The sequence below is a fragment of the Danio rerio genome, chromosome 21 (genome assembly GCF_052040795.2).
Source record: "Danio rerio strain M-AB ecotype USA chromosome 21, GRCz13ab, whole genome shotgun sequence".
NCBI classification, from domain to species: domain Eukaryota; kingdom Metazoa; phylum Chordata; class Actinopteri; order Cypriniformes; family Danionidae; genus Danio; species Danio rerio.
The window spans coordinates 25,999,960-26,023,658 of record NC_141041.1 but is presented as its reverse complement, the minus strand read 5'-3'; the positions used below and the strand labels follow the sequence as shown (position 1 = coordinate 26,023,658).

Below are 23,699 nucleotides of genomic sequence, written 5' to 3'. Positions count from 1 at the left end.
CGTTAGAAACATACTTTTTGCGTTTACTTTTATAATTTGATGTTTCCTTAGCTTTTGAACTACACTTGAGTGAAGTTAACTTTTTTTCTGGAGTGTTTTCCTAATGCCACAGGCTGCCCTATGTTCTTTGATCAGCTGCTGGCACTTGACATTGGCAGCGAACGCTCGAGGCTGTTGCCAGCCAGCTGCCCAGGGTGAGTGAGGAGCATCAGACTGATTTTATTTTGTTTCTGATGGATGCAAGACCTCCAGACATTTCTCAAGAGCTTTTTTATTGACAGGGTTTGCAATGTCCTGTCCAATATTTTTTTTCTTTTCTTGTCCCACGTCTTTTTCAAATCCCACTTGAATGCTCACCCACACGGAGTTGTTTTTCGGTCGAGAAACGACAAAGACCTTTACATGTGCTTCCCATGTTTTGACGTACGATGAAGATAGAAAGCCAATTGTTTGTTCAATAGTAGGCCTATCTCAAGGCCATCTAGTGATGTTTTTCTTGCTCGCTGAGGAGGTCATGGAAAAAGTCTGTTGTAGGCTAAGTGTTGTGAGACTTCTGCCGAGCGATGCTCTGATCTCTATCATGCTGCACAGTCAACCTGAAAACACATTTAACTGCTTTACTGACTTACAGTCGCAAGCAATCTTTGTAGGCCACCAGATTTATTTATAAAGGGCACGTTATCTTTAGTGACTGTGACAAACCATCTGCAAAGCAAAGTTATTTTTGGAGGTATAGATGCTGAGATTCGTCAACTCTCAGATGCTGTGCTGAATTAATGAGCAATGACCTGTCCTTGAACATGACTCGCACCTGGACTCTGCGGGCATGTCAGTTTGATCTGCATTGCTCTAGATAAAAATAATAATAACCTGACACTGTAAATAGAAGGCTTCTGACTCACCAGACATTATTAAATCAACAGCTTTCATTGAGATACCGTCTGTAAATTTAATGTCAGACATTACTGCCGCTTCATCTGTCAGATGTTTGAGCTGCAAGGCATTTGATTTGAAATGGATCGCTTCTATTCTGAAGAAATGTCTGCCAAGGAAAGGTCAAGTAAAGGTATACGGGCTCAAACAGGGAAAGAAATGTTTCTGGTCAGAGGAATAGAATGAAGAGCCTGGTACTTTGTCAGGCACATTGACTTTGTGACTTGTGGAATGAGCCAATGAAATAAGCCATCTTGTTCGTGCTATCTTTTTCAGCATCTGGAGATAAATGTGTAGTATTTCCGAGTGATTACGCAGGATCTGTATTGCTTGTTTCTGGATCCTGTAGAGCCTCTTCACAACAGTGATTTTTGGCTTGTGGCTTTATTTATTGATGCTAGATGAGATTTTGCTTTTGGAAGTGCTGGCTTGTTACAGCAAACATAGCAGTAGACCTTGTGTAAATATAAACATGGAATGTTAATACCATAAATCTGATACAGCAGCAGAAGTACTTTTTATTCGGCTATCAGTGAGCTAAATTTGGGGAGATAGAACAGTCTGAATCATCAGTGAGTTTGAATTGTCTTGTTAGAGTACAGGTTGTCCTGTTTTCCAAAGGTTTGCATGAAATGTTTGATCAGTGAATGATACAAAGTAGGACATTTTTACAAGGACATTTTCAATACTTTTTCACACTAAATGTTTTCTGTTCAGATGCAGTCTAATTGTGTTGCTTTTTATTAAATTATAAAAAGCAGTTTTAGTTCAAAGTTTTTTTTTCTTTTTTAGCTAATGCACCGCTATTACTTTTATAGTAGATGGCGTCCTAGGCTTGTTTTTAAAATCTAAATGCTCACTAATGCTGAGTTCAGACTGCATAATTTTCACGTCACAGATGTTTTCACACTGCATGACTATCTGGGGTAGCAATCCGCCAATGCTGTATTTACACTGCAAGATGGATCGGTGCGGGGTTTCAAACTACAGGGCTTACCAGATTCTATTTTATTGAAAATTATATTTCAATGCCTTTACGTTCACTCAAAAAATTGATAATCATATATCTGCTGTGCTGCTCAACTTACTTAAGAAAAGCTACAATATAAACCATTACCTCTTAAATAACTCCGTGTTTCAATGTGCGGCACTGAAGCAGTTTCAGTTTAACTTCGTAAAGTTGAGCTTCTTTGGCGAAGATGTCGCCTACACATCTACACATCTGTGCCATTATTTGTAACTTTAAGTGGGTTTGCAAACCTGTGTACTTTCCATTGCTTCTTCCTCGAATTTCAGCCATTTGCAGTTCCTGCAGTCACAAGCCCTGTCATCTCAACGAGTTGCGCCTGAAAAGCGTGAGTGCATTGTGTCGCATGCACGTCCCTCCATTGGAAATAACAGACTTGCACAAGCTTGTTAATAGCCTCATCTATAAGCTATGTCTCCATCCACCTATTTTTATACACATTTTGCATATGTGCATAAAAACCTGTTGATGGAAACGCCATGATGCGCTTAAATTTTGAAATAGCGCATAAAAAACGTATGCGCAACTGAGTAGGATAAACTTTTTATTCGAGAAGAAAAGATGCACATAAACTACGATGGAAACACTTACCACACAAATTTCAGTATGCGCATTAAAAAAGGTCATGTGATTTTGTTATAAGAGATCATGTGATGATAAAAATGTGTGCAAATGGACAAACTAGCAGGCTGAGCACACTGTAAAACATCTGAAATGTTGTTTTGGTCATTCTAAAATATGGAATCAGATAATTCTCAAAAGGAATTCACGCAAAAGACACGATGTACACATGCGTAGCCAAATTCACGTGCGTAAAATATTTATTTATATTCACAAAAAAATTTCAAGTGCACAAAATAAAAATACATTTTCATAAAATACGTTTTACAAATGCAAAACACCATTTGCAAATGTATAAGAGTGTACAAAAAGTTTTGAATGTTAAAAACTTATGTATGTTGAATGTTAAAAAAAGGTACGAGTAGCCCTGATTCTGGCAGGAAAGTCTCAAAAATACACACACACATATCCAGGGGGAGTTGTACGTGAAAGAGGATTTGCACATTCTCATTCAGGATGAACTCGCAAGTTTTAAACATTTAAAACTTTTTGTACACTCTTATACATTTGCAAATGGTTGTTTGCATTTGTGAAACGTATTTTATGAAATTGTATTTTTATTTTGTGCACGTGAAATTTGTTTGTGAATATAAATAAATATTTTACGTACGTGAATTTGGCTACGCATATGTACATCGTGTCTTTTGCGTGAATTATTATTGAGTCTATTCTGACTCCATACTAAAATGCCTTAACCGTTTCAGTATTAGTGTTATTATATAATTAATCACCTCAAGCAAATTCCTTTTTCTGTTGATATTTGGCGCCAGTTATTCAGGAAGTGACTATTTTGTTTGATTTGACTCGTTGGATGGAAACGCTGCTTTATTCACATTTTTTTATGCGATAATCCAGTTTTGCACATAAAGTTCATTTGCATTTTTGGATGGAAACATAGCTACTGTTAGTCCAATGTTCATGCTTATTAGTCTCGGTGTACAACTAGCACACAGTTGGAATTACTTTGTTTAGTTGCAGAACCTGTGCAGAAACGCTGTGTTGAGAAGCCTTTACGATTAATAAATCGTGAGGAATTTAAGTGTGGTAATAGTAAAAACGGTTAATCTTTCCATCCCTAATACCAAGAGTACAATTGAGCCTACTTGGATACATCCTGTTGCTTGTTCAATTTAGGACGAAATTCATTTCATATTTCTCATTTCATACATTTCACTCTTTTCAATGTGAGCGCAATGTCAAGTAGTGAATTGGCCTTTATTAGAGTGTTCCAAGCACTATCAGTGGCTCAAAGTTTCTTTAGTTGGACATCCTGCTGTCAGCTTTCAAAACAGTGCTTTGAACAAGGATTGTGATGTTTGCAAGGTCTCCAGGGTCGACTGTGCTCAGGTTTGCTGTGCATAATAGCCAGTTCTGTTGAAAGAAAAAGCCCTGCACTGTCACCAGCCTGCGTTCCTCTTTTTATCTCCGATTTATTCTCTGATATCACTGTGATATCTTGTGCTGTCTAACTGAGGCACAGGCTTTCTTAGCCGTGTGTCAAACAACCTGCCAATCAAACAATTCGCTTTGTGCTTTTGTTTAGCAGTGAATATTCTTTTAGGAAAAGAGTTTCTGGGATAATTGTAAAGTACAGTTACAAGATTTGCTATTGCTGCTTATAAATTTTTCAAAAGCAAATTAAGATAAATAATTTAGCTTATTTACATGACTGTATATATGTAGTACATGTGTGAGCGCTGGGTGATTCATAGACGGTGATTGTCATGTGCATTTTGTTTGTAAAGCTGATTCTACAGTAGAATAACTGTAAACACGTGCCTTCAGATGGAGCATCATTTACTACACAGAGCTTATTACACTGATAAAATTTGAAATGAAATTGATTTAATTGGACGATAATGAAATCAGCATAATTGTTCTGTGATAATGACAGCTGTTTGCATCGTTTCTCAATCAACTATGGCTGTGGCTATTAATTGCAGAACATGAATTGCTATGATCATAATTACTCCTAACCCTTGTGTAACATGATTCAGTAGTTGTGTGATTATAAATTACCCTGAATCAATGAAAGTGTTAAATCTTCTGTTAAAATTGCAATGCTATCGGGATTTCCTTTTTCTCAGGGTCTTAAGTCTTAAAATGTCTTAAATTTCAAAAACCTAATTTTAGACATTAAAAAGTCTTAAATCCATTGAAATTTTGTGTTGTAGGTTTTAAAGGGTCACAAAACACCAGAACACATTTTCTAAGATATAGACAGTCATAGATGTGTCCCATGCTGCTAAAACACTTATTATTATTGATTATATTATATTATTATAATATTATTGAATATTTTAAAAACGTTCAAGATCATCTCTTCTTAATTGTATCACACTGATACTTATAATAATTAATTATACAAGTAGTATTAATTATTCACCTTTATAATCATGTTCAGCTTCTGTCCCTATTCTACTTTTATAATTAGTAATTTTATAATCAGTATTATGCCAGTGACCAGTCTCCTGGAGCAGAGGGCCTATTGACCATTTCTGTACACATACTGCTCTCTGCTTTAGAAAAGGCTTCCTCTCCACACCAGCCATCTCAGTCCCCATTAAAGCATTTTTTTAATCAGTAGGGGACATTGTAAATGTGTAAAGATTTATGCCAGAACACAAAGATATGCTGATATTTCGTTCTAAAAATATAAAATCCCAGCACAGTCACAGTTTTAGTTTGTTTGTATTAATGAGTTTTCTCTTTAGTTTCTATTATTATACATTTTTTGGAAATTGTTTTTTGGAATAGCACTTTAATTATGGCAGAAAATATTTTATATCTTGCAAAAAAATGCAGCATTTATGAAAAAAGGGCTCTTCAACCTAAACTTGTTTCAAATAGTTTTGTTAAAAATCGTGACTTAATCGTGAATCGAGAGATTAGTATCGTGAATCATATCAAATCATGAGTCCGATGAATTGTTACATCCCTTCATGTTTGCAGTTTCACCCAGCTCTGTTTTATATAAATATCTCTATGAGAAAATTCTCATTAGGAAGACAATATCATCATGTAAACAACAATATGTTAATCAGCTAACATGACTTCCATTTACATACATGTAAAAGATTCAGCTGTTACTTAATTATTGTGACAATCCTACAGCACATGCAGTACATACAGACTGCACATTTGAAACCTCATAAGGAGTGATGTTGACACATTGAAAGACTGTTTTCATTTACTAGCGATGCTTTCACAGCACTTCATATTGACATGTAAAATAGAGCTCGCTCATAACCACTAACTTCACCATAATCATCATACTCATGCCAAAATTACTGTAAGCTCACTCCTGACAGACGTCAAGTGGAGTTCATGTTTGTTGTGTCTTCAGCTAAGCTCTCTTTCCTGTTGGAATAGCTGAATATTATTTACAAAGTGTCGCGTGATGCCCACTGGCTGGTTAGTAGGGGATGAATTTAGATATTAGGGGCAGGTGTACTGTTCCTGCTCTCCAGAATCCAGAAGGGAATATCAGATTTCTCCTCATGGGTGCAGGACTATTGATTTAGTATCCTATGGTGTAGCAGCTGTATACAAGATCCTCAAGGCTCAAGACAGAAGAACACTGAGATCCTGCTTAAGGTTACATGTTAATGAACACAGATTTGTTTTGTCTGTGAGAATTATCAAGGAGGTTTTATCATGTTTTGCTATTCCTCTAAGGACAATTGGTGATGCATTATACTCCACCTAATTTCTGAATTTAAATAAGAATCGTTGAATTAAATTGATGTTTGTTAATACATTTACCTGTCATCTTAGTCTAAAACATGCCTTTTTTTCCACCCCTTGTCCTATTTTTGTGCATATTTTTATCATCTTTTTTCTGTTTGCACATGCTCTAGGCGTAGACATTCGGCCATTTGAAAGCCAGACTGTCTGTGTGTCTTTCTTCATTGAGATGTGCTGCTTTCCTCAGAGCAGTGGCCTATTTCCTCCACTGCTCCGTTATGAATTACCCCGTGAATGCATGCTACTTGCAGAATTAGGGTCAGGGCTTTTTAGAAAGAGAGATCAAACAGGTCTGTCTGATGAGAGGAAGGGTGCAAACACAGAGAGAAAATCCTTCTATTGTGCAGCTAAATTCAGAATGCACAAACTTTTGGACAAGCGATCCCTGTAGCTTTTGAGTTTATTTCTGTTTTAGTATTTTCGAAGATAATGTGAGTTCATTATGCATTTTAACTGTAAAACAACACAATGGAATCACTCGGCAAACCTGTTTTAGAATAAACAATCTAATGTGCTTCCCAGAGAAGGGTTGTGGCTGAAAGGGCATCCGCTGCATAAAAACGTGCCGGATAAGTTGGCGGTTCATTCCACTGTGGCGACCCCAGATTAATAAAGGGACTAAGCCGAAAATAAAATAAATGAATGAATCTAATGCGCAAGATGTAGGTTTTGATGTAGGTTAATTTATTTGCCTATTGTGTTATTAAATTATATTAGCAAATCTTTAATTCTGCATGCTTATTTGGCCTATATTTATAAATTCCAGTGCTTATCACAGGTTTGAAATATACTGGCAGTGAAACACATCCTTTACCCACGGTTAACTACATGTGACATAAAAACTAATATGATTTTTAACAATAATTTATTACACTGTTATACTCTGTTTTCATCAATTGCTTAACATTTTAAAAAGGCTATTAAAATAAAGACTATTTCTCTGATCTGATTTTTATGCTACTTAGAAGCCATCTGCACACAGCTGTACTCTCTGTAAATGTAACAGCATTCTGTAGTGCATTTAGTTATTTCCCAGCAAGCACACACTGTCATAGGACATTAATATTAGGTTAGATTTAGGTCGTGATGTCAGGTGACCAAAATTTTATGTCTAGCCAACATCTAAGGACAACATTATTTTGATGTCCAATTACGACGTCAAATGATGTTGACATTTGGTTGATTTTAGCTTGTGTTGGAAAGTGACCAAAATTTTATGTCGAGCCAACATCTTAAACCAGCGTCATATTGACTTCAAATATTGACATATGTTCGTTAAGCATGGCAACCATATCCAACGTCTGATAGATGTCGTAGTGTAAACGACCACACAACGTCAAGCGTCATTAGATGTTGATATTTGGTTGATTTTAGGTTGGACATTGGACATTGAAGTCGGCCTGATGTTGAGTTCTGACTTTGACCCGATTTTCATTTCCAAACAAAATGCATTGTCCCCCACAAAACACATCAATCTGACATCACATTGACTTCTTGTGCCTGCTGGGTGTTTAAGGCCATTTCAGTCATTATAAAGTAAACATCTGTCATTTTCTCATCAGTGACATGCACCTGAACAGTCTCTTGGTCAATAAGGATTTCAAACATCTTCTTGGACACTTTTAATGCTTCCAAACTGTTTGCTGCAATTATAAATGGGCCATGTCTTAAGGTAGTCCGTAATGATGCAGTTTACGTTCCATGTGTGATTTGATTGGACAGAAATCATAATACAGATTTTTCGAATACCCAAGAAATAATAAAGTAGAGACTGCAGGTTGAAGGAAAGTAGTGGAGTAAAAGTACTGATACTGCATTAAAAATGTACTTAAGGAAAAGTAGAAGTACACTTTTTTTAAAACTTCTTGGTGTATCAATATATCAACATTATCAAATGAAAAGCATATACAGCTAATGAGAAATAAAGTGCAAGAAAAATGAATAAAACGGACAATGTCTCTAAAAAGGATATTTAACAATTAGAATAAAAAGTGTATGAATATTATACGAGTGTATAATAATTCTATAAATAAGGCAAATGTGTTGATTGACCATTTCTAATGATGTACAGTACGTATATATTGCAACCAGTTTAGATGTCATTTCGTCCTCTGCAAGCAGTAATTTTTATATTTTTTATTTGTTTAGATTAAATCAATTATTTACTTTCGCTCTGTCTCACTGCTGTGTGCGCTGTCAGCTGTGAAGTAGTCTTTGGCAAAACAGTAATGCAAAAACACAACAACTTCAGAAAGCAAAAGTCAACTCCTGGACATTTTAGGACATTTAGAAACATCGGCCGGATGCTTTTTTTAAGCCTCAAAAAGGTGCATATCTTTGGAGAGAACATGAGACTGTCTTAGGAAGTGTTGTTGACGGTTCTTGTGCGCACTCAATGAGCAATGCGAAATGGGATGAGAAGATTTTTCTCTGGTTATTCAAACATGGATGTTTGGTTATCTTGGGCGGATACAAAAATTGTGTAAAAGGATGATAATATTGATTAAAAAAAACTGTCATCAAATATACTTTGGCAGACATTAATATACCTGGGCAGCCCGCCCTAGTAAATGCTAAACTTAAACTTGAGAAAAGATGAATGATTACTATGGTAGTAAAATAACATTTTAAAACTCTTATTTGTGAATATATATTTTTGTAATCAAGTGTAAAGTATGTAATGATTTATGGATAAGGATGCTGAGAAAAATACTGTAGGTGAGATAGTCTCTCAAATGTTCTATTTAGTTTAGTTTAGTTTAGTTTAAGCATAGTATTTCAGTAGACCAGAGGCCTTTAACAGTTAACTTGGCAAAGAACTGCTCCTCACTGGCAATGTTTCAGTAGCTTCCTGCTTTTTATTGGCTAAAGACAAGACCGTGTCTCCTTGTTACTGGAAGTCAAGTGGTGCCATATTTTTTCCTTCTGATGTTGGACCACTAATTTTATCTCCTCTATACATGCAGCAATCTTCAGAAGTCTGCCTTTTCTATTTATACTGGGTCCTAATTAGGGGATTCAAGTAGTCTGAAGAATTGGCTCCTACATGTGTACCCTGAGGTGCTGACTGTTTTTTCCTTTCTTCTCTCAATTAAATCCAGAAACCAGAGATGTTGGAAGTTTTAAGCAGTTTGTATACCTGATTGTGTTTTTTATGTTTAAAGAGGAGTGTTTTAGACAATGGAAATTTTAATTGTGGCAGGTTGTATGTTAGGGAATCTTGATTTTCTAAAGTTTGAACTTGTGCATAGTTCAAACGGACACAAAAGCTGTTGTTAATTGTGATAAAAAAGTGATGGGTAACAAATGAGACCATAGGGCTGCACGATTTGGAGGAAAAATCTAATTGCAATTTATTTGATTAAAATTGTGATTTGCAATTTCTTTTGTTATTATGTTGTTTTTTATTCATTTTTAAATATATTTTTAGTGCAATTTACCATTATTTCATAAAAGAGCTAAAGGTTTGATGTGGTTGTTTTAATAGGACAAAATAAAGACCAAGCATATTGACCAATAAAGACCAATAAAGCTGTCAGTTGTCATGACAAATTAAGAAAAGAACTACAGTATTTTAAGTTCAATTAAATAAGTTGTATATAATATCTTATATTTAGATATACTTTTATATTTAGCTTGTGTTACATTTTTCATATTGATTTCATGACATTCACGGTGCTCTGACAATGCTTTCCATACACATTTGTAGATTTAACTTCACAGCACAAGAATTCTTGTAAAAATGTCTAATTTATAAATATATCTATATTTTAAATTATTTGTTATACAACTTTGTCTTTTAATCGAGCAGTCAGATATATGAACTGTACCTTTAATTTGACCTGCTGAAAGAAAAAACTTTTTAAATGTGTCAAAAACAACTCAAGTACATACACAGAACAACATGAGCATTTATAGCTAATAAACACACCGCTATCCCCCTTGCTATTTGAGTGTTGTCGACTAAGTTCTGTGATTGGTCATTGTGTCTCTGCACTCAACAGAAAGAGCTGCGATTGGCTCCAACGGTCTGCGCGGCTCTGTCGTACGAATAAATGGCTGTGGTTACAGTCTATAATATGTGGTTATCACAGAGAGAGAGAAGCAGAGTAGAGATGAAGTTGTAACAGTTGTCTGCTTTTTAAGTAACGTAATTTGAATTGTTTTAATATTCGCACTCGCCTCATTCGTCATAGAAATAACCAAAATAATCGCAGCTTTTGCGATTTTGAAAATCGCACCTTTTCAAATCACGATTTTGGTTTCAAATTGATTAATCGTGCAGGCAGACATCACTGTTAAAACATTAAAAGCTGTTGTATTTGAGAATTCCTGCAAAAAGCAATTTCTGTGGTTGCGTTTGTGAGATCTCTATTCCCTAACAATGCATACCCAAACAGATCATTTTTACATTTGTAGCCAACTGTTTATGGCTTTATAGTTGGTGAAATTTAATTTGATGCTTTATTTGGAGCTGGCTTGCATAAGAAAGGTCAGTCGGGAAATTATTACTTCACAATTTTCCCTTCCTGCAGGGGAGAGTTTGTATTTGCTCTCTCATTATTAGGTTTATTTTAAACATAGCCATAGCTTGAATTTCTATTGAGGCAAAAACTAGGGTAGCTGTAATTTGATGAAGCAATTAAGCATAATGATGCATCCATGCATGCAGACATAACCTATTCTTCCTGCACACTGAGGGATAATTAATGTCAGCGACACAGGGCATGGATCTGATTGTGCATTTCAAACTAACTAGTGCTCTGAGTCCAGTGCTGCATCTAAATGACAATCAGATGATTTAGAATTTCACTTCCCATACCAACCTTGCTGCAGATGCCTTGAAGCCCGAGCTCTTGGATTTGTGTTTTGGCCTTGTAAGGAGACATGGTTTAAGCAACAGGCTTTTGGTTCACTTTTCTATGTAATGAGGTAGTGTATCATTCTGTCTTTCTGTGCAAAGATGCCGGTGAAATAAAAGTGAGGCCCTGATGAAACACACAGTCTCGGTTTCATGAATATTTATGCCGTATGCTGTTGGTTGACGGCCTAGATTTCTTTCCGTCTCTTTTTTTAGGGGCTGGGATGGAGAGAAGAAGGAAATTCTTTGCATTTAATAAGAGAGAGGGATGTTTATCAGGCCCGTGAATCTCTGCTGGATGAGCTTAGGTGAGGTGCTGTTCCTGTTTAGTGCCAGGATGGCACTGACAGGATTATCGTGCCGTGTTATTTCTGCCTCATTAATCAAAGTAAGAGGCATGACGATGAGATCGAGACGGTTCACAAAGAATTTAATCCATGCAGGGACCGCACGCATGCTTACCTTTCGCTAGTGGCTCTTTTGATTTGATCGCCGAATGTAATCCTTCCGCACAATCACAACCAATTCAAAAGATATTTTATGTCATGTGCAGAAGGAGTTTGGACTGTTGAGATTTCCTAGTGTGCGGGGCCATTCGGATAAACGCCAGAAATGTAAAAATCTGTGAAACGTACTGGCACTGATAAACAGGGCACTCACTGCTAACTGACCGCATTTGATAAGTGGCCAGAAGATGGAAGATAACTGCGAGGAGTCTTCATTATCAGTTATTGCATTGAGTTAGAGTCCTCTGAAGGCCATTGTATTATGCTTTGCATTCTATCTAGTTGATAAACAGTCTAACTGATGTATTTTATCTCTTTCTGTGCCACTCCACAAGGTTCCTGGGATTCGGCCTTCAAGGCGTTGCGTCTGAAGTGTGAAACTGCAGAATTTCCTCATTTAACTTCTGTAGAGTTTATTTAGCTGTGAACCTGGCTCCAGAAAGTAGTGATGAACTGCATTAGTGAAATCACTAAACCATTCCACAAAACCACTGCAGAGGCCATAAAGAAAATTAGCCTCAGAGCACATCTCTGTCTGACTCATTTTGCATTCTCATTTTTTTCCCTCTGTCTGTTTTTCAAAGCTTCTCCCCTGGTGTTTTGAAGCTCATATTGTTTTTTGTATTTGGGTGTGTTTGAGCATGTAGTATTGCCATTTAATAGACTTAGTAATCAGGAAAAACACATAAAAATGTACTTTTTCATTTTCATTTTTTATTTGTTCTATTCATCCTATTCATCCTTCATCCTAAATCTATGGTAAAAGTTATTTAAGATGACAAATGCCATGTTTTCTGTCTTTGTATGATTCATTCATTAATCCTGATGAAATCATCTTGGGTTTTTACATAAAATTGTAATTCTGAATTTTACTCTCCTCCACAAAGACCTCTGTTCATCTTTAGAACACAAATGAACATTTTAATGAAATCGTTGCCCTTCCACTGGAAGTCTGTTCATCAAAACTCTCATACTTCAGAACATTTGTAAAAATATGAACCATGTTAATCCAGTCTTCTAAAACAACGTGGTTGCTTAATATTATGAATTGCTATAATTTAGGTGTTCTTTACATGTAGTCTGCAAATTATACATTGGGGGTGTCAACATTTTTGGTAATATTAGTTTGTGTAATACATTCATCAGTTATTAAAATATATGTATTTACTTAAATTAGATTTAATTTATTATTAAAACTTATGTTTTGTGGGATAGGCTAATTAGTGTATTCTGACCTGATTAGCTATTTTTACTTTTAGGCTATATGTGGAACAAACATCTATTTTATGAGAAATCAGTCTTGTGAACTTTTATGGTGTCTATTAGTGCTCTAAATCTGCCAGTTTCCGACTGTTGAATGACTTTTTGTCGCATAAGTGGACTGGCACGATTATGCATTCACAATGGTATGAACTGTTATAGAGTTGGTTACATGGATATCTATTATTTTAATTGTTAACATCATTATTTAAAATAACCAGAGTGAACTTTTTTTTAAAGATTTTTGACATCCTTCAGTGGGATCAAGCTTTAATTAAGGGGTCTATCCCCCCCTGTTTACATGCAAGGATTGACAAACAAACCGCTCTGATTCTTGTGGAAGCTCAAATTAGCCGACATAAAGAATGAAGCTCTTTGGTATTAATATCACTTCATGGCTTAATATCACTTAATTTAAATGACTGAGCAATGTATTTGTTATAAACTTAAGTCTGTTTGAAGTGATTATATCTCCTCAGAAGACTTGGATTAAGCTATTTGATTTAATTGTGTTAAAAAGATGAAAAAAGGGTTGTTGTATGTTTTATTTTTGTCTTCTGTAAAATTGTCTAACATTTAAAATAATAAAATATTATTCTCGGCACATTTCTGAGGAATCATGTCACAACTAATGTCTATTAAAAAATTCGTCTGTGCTGTCACAAAAATTAATAGTATTTTAGAATGTATTACAATATTAAAATGTAATTTAAAACTATAATGGTACAGTGCTTCCCACAGGTTTTAAATATACTTGTGGTGGTAGCCGGATTGAAATACACTTTTTACCCACAGCACATAAACAGTTAAGTATATGCGACAAACAAAACATAATTCGATTTTTAACAATATTTTAATTTAATTTATTAAGAAACTGTTAAACGGTTTCTTTTCAAATCCACTATTTCTATTACTTTTATGCTATTCAGGAGCCATGTGCACCCACTGACAGGTAAAATCTGCTTTTCTCTAACGTCATCTCATTCAAGTTCAAGTTGCTTTATTGGCATGACATTTTATTCAGTCTTGCCAAAGCAATTTAGATGTATAAAATATGCAATATTAACATCAAATTAATAAAATACACAGCAAATAAGAAATAAATAAAATAGTAAAGCAGTAAAAACTGACTAAAAAAAATGATCTCAAATTATAATAACTGCAATAATAAAACATGTAGATTTCAATAAGGCAAATGAGTTGATTTAGCTATTTCTAATGGTGTACAAATATTTTGCAGCCAATTTAGATCTAATTTCATCCTCTCCGACTGTTTAGTAAAGTTTTGAGTCATTTAGATTAAAGAATGAATTTATATTGAAACATTTTAAACATGTTTCTCTCGCTCTCGCGGCTATATGCATACATTAGACAACAGCTTTAGAAAGCGAAAGCAAAAATAAATCCCAGACATTTTAGCAGATTTAAAAACCATGGCCGGACACATAAGTACCAAAATGGTGCGTCTCTTTGGTCTCTTTGCAGACCATGTGAAAGTTATGTGCCTGTGGGACTGTTAACGGGTCTTGCGCACATAGAAGCTACAAATGAATAAACAAGAGAAGATTTTGCATTACTTAATAAATCGTGGATGTTTGGTTATATTGGGCGGATACAAAAAAAGTGTCAAAGCATAATAATAGTAAAATAAATAAATAAATAAATAAAAAAAAGACAAAATATAAAAGTCTATGTGTGGGAAGCACTGATGATATTTAGCAGTATTACATTTTTTACTGTATTTTTCCTTAATGCAGCTTTCACATTAGAGACTTTTCAAAAACTTAAAGAGCCCATATTATGGGTTTTTGAAAATTCCCCTCCATGTAGTGTGTAACACAGCTCTAAGTGAAGTGGAGTATCCAGCTAAGGCTTAAATCTGTTAGTGTACAGTGTTTAAAACGGTTGATTCATCTATAAAAGAGTCGACTCATAGTGCTTCAAACGAGTCGCCTTGATACGGATTCATTAGGTGTTTCGCCATGACGTACGAACGAAACCAAGTTATTCACGTGCACGCGCAAACCCGGGAGATTTCAAACCTGAGGCCCCGCCCTCTGACGCAGAAACCGAGACACACACACACACACACACACCCACAAACACACACACACAAACATGCCGGTCGATTGAAGTCACACTGCAGATGGATATATTGAGTCTCTACCCAAAGATGAAACCTCAGCATTATAGCCAAGCAGTTGGAAACTACTGGAAACTTCTGGAAGCTACATGCTACAAAGAATACTTCATCAGCGTTTGTTAAAGGAAGGATCAGTAAAGAGTAACTTACTGATAGACGTCAGGATGGGTTTCTTCCTCCATTTCTCAAGTGTAAGTACGTGCGATTAAAGTTGCCTCGTTGACTCTAGCTTGCAAATGTATTTAGTTGTGATTTGTTACTTGTAACCGCGTGTACTGTATCAGGTTAACTGGCTATATTCTCTTATCGTGTGCAAAGTCACGTTAAAAACGCGACGCGTGCTGCGTTAACGGAGCTCCGTGGACGGGGAGTAACGTTAGTGTGTGTGTCTGTGTGTGCGTGCGCGCGCTGTCGTCCGGAGGTGTGTGTGTTTGTGTGTGTGTTTGTGTGTGTGTGTGTGTGTGTGTGTGTGTGTGTGTGTGTGCGCGCGTTGTCGTCCGGAGCAGGGTTAAGTGCGTATGTGTGTGTGTGTGTGTGTGTGTCTGTGAAAAGAGCAGAGTGAGAAGGAGATCTCCTCAACTGTTTTTGGAGTTTTTGTTCAATAAAATAGTCAGTCGTCTGTATTTTCAAGTCCATAGTCTGTATTTACATTGACCCACTGGCAGCTAAAATCCACGCCTACACTATCAAGCGTGTATGAACTGTGATTACTTTTATATTGCTGATTAGCTGTTTGGCATTTCATTCTCTGACTGAAGGCAGTCGACCAATCGCAACAGACTGTCATTGGTCCAATCAGCGCAGATTAGCTTCGCGCTAAGGAGGGGTTTGGGAACAAATGAATCCCTGAACGATTCATACAGGAGTCGCTGGGATAATTAGGTAAAAATAAATGCAGATTATAAGACCATGAAAGTGTTTTTTGACCTTGCATGCATATTAAACTGTTGTTGGAGACCCTTACAACCAAGATATGACCCTATTTCATGTATAATATGGGCTCTTTAACCATTCATTTCGTCTCCAAATTTACAGGCTTTTATTTTCCGTGCACATTTGTCATTGAAACACAGACACAGCATTGTGCAGTGCTAGTTTCACATGCATGAAACAGTTGCAGAATATATTTTCTCAGATTTGTAGTCATAGGCCTGGTAGTGACCTGTAGCCCACGCAGGCTCCGTGTTGTGGGACAGTGGGCTGCTCTCACCACGACCCCACTCTGCTGGATTTGTACAGCCGATCTGCCGAAGCTGTAGGTTTCCGGCCTGCATTGTTTGCAGTGGAGAGTCTTTTCTATGAGCCCACTGAGCCAGTTTTTTTTTTTTTTCCAGGCTTGAGTGTCTCAGTCCAGCAGTCTCCGCCTGTTCCCATTCATACTGACGGCTGCCCACTTCCCATGTAAGCCAGCAGTATAAGCAGAGCCCGGGCTATTCATCAGCACTGACCTTTTCTCCCAAGATTCGGCCAGATTGATTACTGATGTCTGATGCGGGGCGACATACCCATTCGGCCATACCGTATGTTTTGAAATGTTCAAATAATACACAGTGACGTTACACACACACACACACACACACACACACACACACACACACACACACACACACACACACACACACACACACACACACAGCCTCCTTTCTAAAATAATACTACAACAGCCAGGTCTTTCATTACTCATTTGCTCTTCTATATTGAAGAGGGGTTTGATTTCCAAATATAGTAAGTTCAGGTGGGCTAACGGTACAGACTGTCCCTTTGTTTTCTCTATCTAATTAAGCATGAACAGCCGCCTAATAGCATTGCCCTAGGGAAGGAGCAGCAAAGCGCTTCTAAGCATGCTAATTACTCTCACACAGGTTTTAGGTCTAAAATTTCCAGGCTAGAGCAACAGTAGCATGATAAATGCCCTTGTAGATCAAAACACACTGACAGGTCCTTCCTTGATGATGTGGTTTACTTAACTCTCACTTTTTTGCACTCTAGTGACCGCGCATATTTCCTCTTTGCAGTGTTGGTTTGGCAGGTTGCTGTATTGAATCTGGCAGAGCTTTTAAAAGTTCCCCGAACTCTAAATGAAAGGGAAAGGACATGCTGAGTCACCCTTCACAGAAAGTGATATTATAGCACTATTTCCAAAACGCATCACTCTGTATCTGCCACATGATAAATTGCACACATTTCCTCAAGTTTTGGGCTTAAAATATGTCTTTTTGGTGTTGGCTGAGCACTTGTTTTCCTCAGTGGTCATGGTACGGCGATTGGAGATTGGAAGTCGTGATGTATTCGTCTTAATTGTGCTAAACGCAGAAGCATCTGACTTCCAGCGCAGTCATTTTTCACAGGGTCAGTGATGCTCAACATAACCTAGACGGCCAGATAATGTGGATTTGTATTTATTTATTTATTTATTTTCCTCTCATTGTCCGATGTAAGTTGTGAGTATACAAATCCTGTGTAAATCCGTTCAAAGCTGCAGTATTCCTGGCGTATTATTCAGTGGGGCAGGGCTTCATCAGAGCTCTGACAGTGTTTTGCTCATAGACTTGCCGAATGGCTGCTGTGTTTACTCTTATCTCTGCTTTCTTCACTGGATTTATAGAGCTGCTCTTCCTTTTGACACAACCTGCAGTAATTATCCATTCACCAAGTACAAGTTTGCTCATCAGCCTCTCTTTTGTCTATGTAAAAAGTCAAAGCAAGCATGTGTATCTTGCGAAATGGAGACATCATGCAGTGCTTCTGAAAAATAAATAATTTTAATGTGTATATTTGTCTTGTTTTCTAGAAAAAAATCTAAATAAATGTTTGAAAGCAGATTATTTCCACTGTTTAATAAAGTAAATTTAAAGACCTGCTTTTACAGAATGTCTTGACATGTTTGTTTTTCCCATGAATTTTTTTTAAAGCTCAAAGCTTATTGTTGTAATGTTTATGCTTTAAATCAAGAAATAAACTCAGCAATATTCTCTATAAAGTTAAGTAACACTTTGTTGGTCTAGATGCCTATAAAGCCTGGTTTATATTTCTGCGCCGAGTGATCGGCATGACTCATGGCGCTCAGAGGCGGGAACTGGCGGACGTGCAACAAATTTAATCATAAGAAAAACACAAAACATCTGCGACGTGAATTTACACTTTTAAGAGATGCGTGTCAGCTACGGCTTCAGCCATGACAAAGGCTATGTGACCATTTAAAGGCTGAGCCAGATCATACTTGTGTGCTGCTTGTGTCCTGTGAGCCCTAGACAGATGAGTGTTAATGTAACACTTCCACAAGATGAAATTGCCAAAATGTAACACTGTCAGAGTTCTATAACAACACTGCAAAAACAAACTATACAAACTATATCAGGGTTTCTGCAGGGTCTTAATCTCTTAAATCTCAAAATCAAACTTTTAGGCCTTAAAATCTTTAATTTATTGAAATACTGTGTTTCAGGCCTTACATTTTCTTTGATCATGCATTGCGACCCAATCTGGCAAACACCCACAACAATTCATCTCAATAAAACTTTAAACTCTATTAACCATAATAGTTGAATTATTTTCCTTATAATTGTTTTAAAATGATCTATGTATTAACTGCTAAGAACAAACTGTCTGACCTGGACAGTTTGTTGTGTGTAGGTTTATTTTATTATAGTTTTTAAAACTTTTAAAACATTTGTTCGTTTTTTAATTTTAAAGAGTTTATGTTGGGTAAAAAGTGTATGGATACATGTAAAGGTTGCATGTTTTAACACAATATATTAGAAAGTATTTTTTTATTATTGTATTATTAAATTTACTAAATTATAATTGTTTTTGATTGGGCAAATAAAAATCTTTTCCATCTGTTCCATTTTAAAAATTCCTTAGCATTTAGCCCTTTTGAGTATAAAATTTCATTTATAATGGTCTTAAAAATGACTTAAAGTTTTACATTTTACTTGAAACCTGCAGAAACACTGTATATACATTAGGACTGCGTGATTTTAAATATTGCTAATGCTATATGAATACAGTTTCACATGATTTTGAGTTTGATAGGTAGCAGTAATCAGGTACATAAATTGAATTATCACCTTTTCTAACTTGGTTTAGTCTCAATTCTTGATCAAACATGTAAAAAATACAGTGATTAAATACAACTCTGTTCTAATTCAGACTCAACATTGCATATCTTTGCAGTGTGACTATTGTGCATGCGCACATTGCAATATTAATGCTAAAGCGATATATTATGCAGCCCTAGTATACGTATATGTATTTTCAAATTAAGAGTAAGGCTGGGTAATTAATTGAAAAGTAATCGAAATCGATATTCAGAATCTACAATCAATCTAATTTTTCCTGGTCAATTTTTTTATTTTCCCTACTGTGTGTGGAGTTACGTGACCCCGAACTGTTAAGGCTGAATTATACTTATTATATAATGATTTATACTTAATATTATGATAATGTACTTCTACCAAGAGCATGTGTACAGTCCAGCGCAGCCTTCACATACCCACGCACCTTTTAAAAAAATGAACTTGCACGTTACAATGACGCATAGTTCAAGCTTTGTGATTGGTCGGTTTGGTAGCGTTGTAGACAGTGGGCAGCGCAGAGAGACAAATTTTAGGCAATGTTTGTTTTAATTTCAGTTGTTTAGTGTTGATATTTAATAAACAATTATATAGATAGTAGATAGTGTGTTTACTTCAATTATTTTAAAATCAAGGAATGCACAATACATTCAGAAATCTCCCACTTGTAATTTTTTAAATAAATAAATAAATAAAATAATGGTTCATTAATTGTAATCGAGTTAAAATGTTGATTTTTAGGCCAAATCGCCCAGCCAGAGTTATTCTTTTTTAGAAGATTAATTAAGATTAAGAACATTTATTTGCAATGCACCCAAACCTCACAGTTTCACAGATGTTCACCTTGGAGTGCATAGTTGATTTATATGTTTTCCACGCTGAATCTCAAGCTGTTTTTTAATGAACTGATCCCTGAAAGTCTCCCCATGTATTTGATGTGTTTTTCATGCTTTTACATTATTTTCACTCAGAAATAATGCATAGTTTAGCAGCATCAGACAATGCAAAGAAATTAATCTTGCATTATTGAGGTGTTGCCTGACAGCTGTGAAAAATAGTGACAAAACATTATTCCTAGTTTTAAAATGCTGTGCATCCCTTTGGATATTTTAATAGATTCTCTGACCGGCCTCATGTTACATGTGTTGAGGTAATTCTCTGCAGAGGCAGGGCCTTGCCCTCTGATGTAATGCCATGTAAACAAATCCGCATCTTTTTCACATTAGTGCAGGCCACCACATCTTACCCCAGACAGATTGTCTGACTGTCAATGAGATCATGTTTCAGCCAGATCTTCATGAAGCTGATGCTCCGTTATGGCAGTCTGGGGGTCTGATACCATTGGGTTTATAAAAATGTGTTCTTGTTTTTTCTTTGTAAATTCTGAAATTAAAATCTTCACTTCTCAAATTTGCTTGGGAATGAAGTGAGACAGATTAATTAATGCATGAGCACATGTTTCAGCTTGACCTATTCCAAGAATCTTTGTTTTTATTTTACTTATAATAATACTGGAATGGTTTTGAGTAAACAGTGTTGTGAGTGTTTATTATAACTGTCCAAAGAGCTTTTCATTTGTCAATGTCAGGCACCAGCCAAAGTGATAAAATGCTTTTTCCGGTTTCTTCCTCAGCTGAATTAGATGAGTCCACAGTAATTTGACTCTCATGAAACACTGAATTGTCGCAATGCCATGTAAATGTCAGGAGTTATTTCTTATTGCCCAATGGTGGGAGGCAAAGAGAACATCTTTGAATCAGAAGCAAGGAATGAGGAGAGGACAACTCTTGTAAAACCTACCCAACACATGACTGCCGTACAAGAGAACCTATTCATAAATCTAGTAAATGGTTCACACAGGATCACTTAGATTCTCGAGAAATGTATATATCTCCCTTCTCTAAGGCAGCTTGACATGTGTCCTGTACAGATTTGCCAATGCTAGAATGGATCATAATAAGATCAGTAGGAACAGAAGAAATGCCCAAGATGACAGAGTGTAGAGAATTGGATTTGTGGTTTTTCAGTATTTTATGTCTCCTGTAATTCAAGCTGTCTTGCACTTGGTGTTTGAATAAACGCATACAGTAATGTGTTTCTTCATGTTATTGTTTTGTAATAATGTTTTCTAATCATTTATATAGTTTGGTTTAGTTATTTTAGGTAAAAGGGCTAAAGGTAAGGTAAAAGTTAAAAAAAAAATCAGGTCATTTATTATACCCTGTTGAAAATTTCAGTTTTTATGTCAGGCATTGCATCTTTTGGTGTTTTTCTTCTGTGCCTTTAAATGCATCTCCCTGCCCACTATTTGGGCATGTGGCTTCAGAGAGATAAGACTAGGGATGGGTATCGTTTAGGTTTTAACGGTATTACTACTTTTATTGATACTGCTTATCGGTTATCGGTTCTGTACTTTACAGATTCTTATATCTGTACTTTTTGTACTGTTTTTTTTTTTTTTTTGTAAAATAAGACAAAACCAAATTTAAATAAATTATGTAAAAAAATGTACAATGGTTTAAAGGAAAATAACTTTTTAACAATTCTTCTGGAAAAAATTAAACTTTTCTGGCAGAAGACATTATCTTTTTTAATTTTTGGTAACAGGGAAAATACCCTCTTTGAGTTGCAAAATGCAGTTAAATGACAATATTTATGATTTTTCATTAACACATTTACATAAATTAGTTAACAGTGTTTTGGGAGTTAACTGTGTTTTAATACAGTTTTGGAGCAATGTAAAAATAAGCAGTTTTTTTAAAAATAATTTCTTTAAGCATAGTTTATTATTAGGCTATTTATAGGCTATATTTGTAAATATAGCTGATATAAAATCATGTTTAAGGTTTTTTTAAGCTACTGTAGAATAAAATACTATTTTCATTGTAACCGAATGTGTGTGTTTATTTAACTATCAACATAACAATGATGATGGAATGTTACCGTTAGTAGCTAGGCAGTTAAAAACCGTTCATTACTTTTCATTGCACTTTTGAAAGATACTTTTACTCTGCCAGATTGCTTGTGTTTCTGTTTATACAAACAACTTGTTCCGTTTGTTGCAACGGGCATTGTCACTGTCCACTCGGGAAATACAACCCATTTGGTTACTTCCACAAGCTTACGAGCTGTGTGCGCGCAAGTCTATGTTGTGAGCTTTCTGTGTGTGCTTTTTAAGTACGAGCCTCCGTTTAGTGCGCGCGCACAGCCGAGAACTGTGAAGGCTTTCATCCTTGATGCGCTTGCCGGAAACGCGAGCATTTCTCTTGTGAGATTGCCAGCTGTGCAGACGAATATCAAATATCAAAAATTAGAAAAGGTTGATCTGTTAAATTATGCGACTGCAAGTAATGTTTATTCAGCAATAATTCTCCAGTACCGATAGCAGAACAGTTAATGTCAGACCTTATCAATACTTCTGTCTTTCATAATGTAGCACTGATACAGATATAGTACAGAGTTTTAGTAACCATCAGTTGTTATGATAAACACAGCAAAATGACAGACAGCAACTCAGACATGATGAAGCCACAAATACCATAAGACTAAACCAGGAGCTTTCCTAATGGTTATTAGATTGAGTTTTTGTGAAGTTTATTCAGTCTGCTTGTAATGATGAATGAGCCACACTCAAATGGCGTTACAATGTTTAATACACGTTACTGTTTTTTTTTTTTTTTCTCATTTGCTCGTATTTGGAAGGATGCTCAAACATGCTGCTTGTTGTTTATATCACTACATAAAGTGTGACTTTACATACTATTCCTACACACATTTCTGTCACAACAGCTTGCAAAAGTTGATTTTGCATAGTAGTTAGCCCTCCAATCAGCTGTACAGCATTTTATCACATTTTTATCTCATTTGCAATCACACCGCTTGTTCAGAATGTCTTGGCCTATTTTGTTTTATTGTTTAAAGAGACATGCTGTATTTTCCTTTCATAATTATCTAAATGAAGTTTTAGTCACTCTCAAGTGGTTTCAAAGCTTAATGAGTTTTGTTGTTGTTGTTAAATGCTAAAGAAGCCATTTTAATTAATCTTGGTAGCCAAAGTAAATGACAACTTTTACATTTTTGACTGAGCTGTCCTTTTAACCTCTGTTAGCTTGGCAGCCTGCTAATCCCTGGCTCTGTTGGAAACAACTGTCAGCCAGGCTCTTGTGTGGTTCACGTGTCATGAACACTTCCAGTTCCGTTATTTCTGATGTTTTGTATTCTACTTTAGTAGACAGCTTTCTATATAGACAGTGACACTCACTAGACTTGTGTGGAATATAAAGTTCTTAAGGGTTTAAAATTGGCAAACCATATTTGATTTGCATGCTGTATAATACGGTTAGCCTAAACTGTAACATCAACCAGTTGCTCAGCTCAGAAAATGTCATTTACAAAAAGAAACTTTGCCCAAGTTCACCTCTGCCAGCAACAAACTCTCGCAACAGCCCATCCTTCTCATTGACATGAAGCTGCTTTTTGAGTGAGCGTGGGTGTGCTGTGCTTCCTACAATTTTTCTGCCTGCCA

At 36.0% G+C, this 23,699-nt stretch overlaps 1 protein-coding gene across 16 annotated transcripts in view; it reads left to right on the top strand.

Moving 5' to 3' along the window:
• arhgap32b (Rho GTPase activating protein 32b) overlaps positions 1-23,699 on the top strand; it is a 138,815-nt gene that overhangs the window by 17,479 nt on the left and 97,637 nt on the right. For 6 of the 16 annotated variants that reach the window (XM_087301313.1, XM_087301307.1, XM_087301302.1 and 3 more), the window contains exon 2: positions 16,433-16,618. The exons of 6 other annotated variants lie outside the window; for them this stretch is intronic. The gene's annotated coding sequence lies outside the window, so the exon portion shown is untranslated. The remainder of the gene's footprint in view (positions 1-16,432; positions 16,619-23,699) is intronic. 4 more of the 16 variants (XM_087301314.1, XM_087301308.1, XM_087301303.1 and 1 more) reach the window with 1 other exon arrangement.